A 4769-nucleotide genomic window follows, 5' to 3' on the forward strand; every position below is an offset into this window, starting at 1 on the left:
ACTCAGGTATGTGAAGTCCACATTGCAGTATGGACTATTTTATGAGGCTGGGGTTCAGATTCAGTTGCACGGATACACTGATGCTGATTGGGCTGGTAGTATTTCTGATAGACGATCTACCAGTGGATATGTGTTCTCTTTTGGGAGTGTTGCAGTCACTTGGAGCAGCAAGAAACATCCTACAGTTGCCTTGTCGAGCACAGAGACTGAGTACAGGGGTGCAGCAATGGCTGCATGTGAGGTAGCTTGGTTGCATAAGCTACTTTATGATATGCATCAGTCTACATATGGGCCAGTTGTCATTTATTGTGACAACATGAGCAATATACACTTGGCAAATAACCCAGTCTATCATGCTAGAACAAAGCACATTGAGGTGCATTATCACTATGTGCGGGAGAAGGTTTTACTAGGTCTTATTGATCTAGTTTATGTCAGCACAGAGGATCAGGTAGCTGACATATTCACAAAGGCATTGGGTGTAGAGAAGCTACGCAAGTTCAGAGACCTGTTTGGTGTGAAGGAAATTGGATTGAGCTCGAGGGGGAGTGTTGAGATATCGAGCTCCACTCATGATATGCCAGGGTGACCGTTGTGCATTTATGTCACCGACTTGTTAGCTGCAGATGCGGTTGGTACACCGCCCATGAATAATAGATGTATGACAGCTATCCTTATGCACTCTAGTTCGTGGCTCAGTTAGTATGCCACCTTAGTTAGTTGTGTTTGGTTTGAGATCCACATATAGGGTTCTTCTATTTCTTTGTACTAGAGTTCTTTTGGCTTTCACAACTAAGAAGATGAAAATTGTTTTCAGCCTCCACCTTTGTGTGTATTCCCCCATTGTGCTTGTGAGAAAGCCTCAAGTGAGACTCCTTCCCTCTCTCCCACTATCTTTACACCACCTCCACCTCCAACTCCAACCCCCACCTCTACCCACCCACCCCCCTCCTCTTCGACCTCCCCCATCCCTCCTACCCCCCCCCCTTCAATCTTCCCCCCTCTCCTCCACCTCCACCCACCCCTCTACTCACCCCCAACACTGACAGAGGAAGAGAGGAGAGAGAAAGAGAGGGAGAAAAGAAGAGAGAGGGAGAGGGGAGAGAGGGGAGGAGAGAGAGAGAGAGAGAGAGAGAGAGAGAGAGAGAGAGAGAGAGAGAGAGAGAGGAGGGTGGAGAGAGAGGAGAGGAAGAGAGGAGAGCGGAGGAGGAGGGAGGGAGAAGAAGGGGGATCTCTTATCTGAACAAGTCATAAGGAGGTTCCAAACCGAGAGGCTACAAGATGATCCTACCCTCCAACTTGGGAATATGCAGATGTGCAAGAAGGACAAGGTTAGAACATACTTGGGGAGAATGAAGAGATTGATAGCCAAGTGTGAACCCTACCCTGACGAGAAGTATTTAATTGCATGGTTCATCTAAAGCCCATTTGCAAAGAGATGAAAAAAGTCAGCAACTGTGCACAATTTAGTGATGCACATGAGGCTGCAATCGACATCGAGGATGGCCAGACCGACTCCGATAGTGATGATAACAAATCAAGCCATCACAATAACAAATCTTCCAAGAAGGGTAGCACTTCCACCAGGACCGCACTACTGAGGATCGAATGGAGGCCATGGCTTTACAAATAAAAGAAGAAATGATGCAGGCCATAAAGCAAAAGTTGCGAGTCTCTCAACCACCACAATATCCAAGGAGAGACAATGCATGGCAAATGACACTGCCAATGAGTGTCCGATCCTGAGGAATAGACTCTACTCCCTAGAAATAGACCTCAGGGGGGTCACTATGTATAAACCCTCTATATCACGTGCGTTCAAGGCCTATATTTAAAATCTCTTATATGTAAATTTTTTCATTAATAAAATGTACCCCTTTTCTATACAAATCTGTAAATTTTTTCCAAAACTATTTTAAATAGTCCCTTATGTATATTTATTTCTGTAAATTTTAGAAATAAAAAATATCCTTCTGTTGAACTCACGTGATAGGGTTACATATGATGAGTGACCCCCCCGAGAAATAGACCAACCACCATAGTTATCGTGCCACATTTGCAATTTTTTGGGCCATGATGTGAATAATTGTTTCTATAATATGAGGGTTGTGCAACCCAGACCCCAGCAATACCAATAAGTGCCAATCCTTGTGTACCGGTATCCAGCACTTGCACCCAATGCACAACTACCAAGGCTCACCCCAATCCTGTAAGAACACAAGTGCCTCAATTGTTGAGAAATCCTAATCCTCCACAGTATCCCTGACCTCCCAGCTCCAGCAGTCCCACTTCAACAACTCCAACTTGAAGAGCTGGAGCCGCAATACGAGTATGAACAAGAATACCCAATGTACTACATGGAAGGTATAGAAGGTCTCATTCTAGTCTATGCAAATCAAGTAAGGCCAACCACATATCGAACACCCATCAAGTGTTTCGAATGTGGAGAAAACCACCAAATAGCAGAATGCCCACACAAATGTAACCCGACACATTTCAACCTGTGTGCAAAGATTGTGGAGTTGGGCATGCATGCATGGATTTCCCACTCAGAGCCAAGCCTCAACAGACCAATGACATAAAACATGATGTACCCCTAGGGATGATAAGTGTGGAAAATCACAGTATGGCAACACAAAGTGTGGATCACAGCCAACCTTGATCATAACAAGACAGCAGAAAGAAGCGGCACGACAAAAACTCCTTTATGCTCGAAAAGCAAAGAGCCCTCTGGCAAAATAAGCCATGCCAATCCCACAACACAGTGAGACCATACCTAGCACATCCATGAAAAGTGCCACCCAAGGAGCCAAGGAAGCATACCCCAATGTTGAAACTGAGAAGGTGCATTACCAAGCCTTGAAGAAATGGGTGCAACAAGAGCAAGAAAAATGTGAGATAGATAGGATGGCAATAGCAAAGGTCAGAGCACCCAGCATTGACACAATGGTTGACCCCAACAACTTCCAAGGGGTAATAGAGCAACATGCAAAACATCCCCAATTAGATGGCACCGCACTAGCAAGCTTGATAAGCTACCTCGCACGATGCAATTGGGACCTTACTAAGAAATTGCCCTACAATGTGCGAGAGTTTCAAGGGATGGATTGAATCTTTACAATACTTCCCCCCATTTGAAGAAGAGGAAAAGGTAATTTCAGTAAAATTCGGTGCTAGGGATGACATAAAAAATGTAACCATCCCTCTGAAGCATAAAGCCTTTTGGCCAATACTCGGCAATAGTGGACGGCGGAGCCGGAGTAGACATTCTGGCAAGAGAGCTATATGAGGAATGGGGCCTACCTCCAATGCAGAATGCCACACTTAACATCCACCTAGTTGACCACACAAAAATCAATCCCCCATTTTTTAAAGGGTTTTTGTGCAACGACTTTTGTTAGGGGATTGAAATCTTTGTGTTGCAGTTTAGTAGTTTGTTGGCATACGTCATAGCTTTTGACATATTCATAGACATCTGACCAAAGTGTTGGCCATCGAAATCCTGTGAGAAGGACTTTTCTTGTTGTTGCTTCCCCTTGGAAATGTCCACTTGCAATGCCTTCATGTGCTTCACCGAGGATTGGCATGATCTCATGTGGCATCACACATCTCCTTAAAACCTGTATAGTTGTATAGATGTGGCATGATCTCATGTGGCATCACACATCTCCTTGCCCATGTTGTATAGTTGCCCTGCAATGAGTTACTAGGGTGTAGCTTTTAGAATTAGCTTCCTAGCATCCACTGCTTTCAAGAGGTGGTCTTCTTGCCATTAAGTACCCAATGATGTCTGTAGACCAATCAGGCACAACGTCTATTTGAAATAATGCAGACCAATCAAGCACAGTGTCTATTTGAAATAATGCGGCATTGGGTAGTTCATCTTCTATTCCTTCTGGCTCTTCTCCTATCCTTAATCGTCGTGACAGGTGATCGAAAATGAAATGTTGAGCTCCTTTTCTCACCACGATTTTAAAATTGAATTCTTGTAGTAGTAAAAGCCATCAAGTGATCTGGCATATGGTACATGGCCCCGATTCGCAAGATATAATAAGGCTTGATGATCTGTGTAGAAGATAAAGTTAGTAGACAATAGATAGTGTCAAAATTTCTTCATTCTATAGATCATTGCCAAGGCTTCTCTTTCTATTGTGGTGTAATTCACCTCTGCATCATTTATTTGTCTGCTTGCATAATCCGAATGGCATGACTCTGTATGAAAAAATGCCCCATTCTATGGAAAACGGTGTCTTTGCCTGATCTTGAGGTGCAATTTGTACTTGGTTGTATCTACTGAACCCATCCAGGAAGCTATATACTTCAGATCCTGCTACCCTTTCCAAAACTATTTTAGTCAATGGTAGGGAATAATGATCTATGATTGTTGCTACATTGACATTCTTGAGATTCACACATATTATGAGCTTCTTGTTTTTCTTAGGAACAATCACAATTGGTGACATGCAATCAGTATGCTCGATCTCATAAATGAAACCATCATCCAATAATCGTTCTAGTTCTTCATAGACATGGGTGCCATACTTGGGATATTTGTCCTATAAGGTCTGCATACCTTTGGTTTGGATCCTTCCCTTATTGGTATGGTATGTACTGCAACTTCTGGGGAAATCCCTTTCATTTCTTTGTAGGACCAAGCCATGCAATCTCTATATTCCATCAACAATGCTTTCATTTCTTTTTGTTCTTCTAGAGTGAGTTGTTCACCGATGTATACAAGCTTTTCTTCTTCTCCGTCCAAGGCAAGATTC

This window comes from Dipteris shenzhenensis, chromosome 5, assembly GCF_047967505.1.
Source record: "Dipteris shenzhenensis isolate YYH24624 ecotype China chromosome 5, Dip_SZ_1.0, whole genome shotgun sequence".
Lineage (NCBI taxonomy): Eukaryota > Viridiplantae > Streptophyta > Polypodiopsida > Gleicheniales > Dipteridaceae > Dipteris > Dipteris shenzhenensis.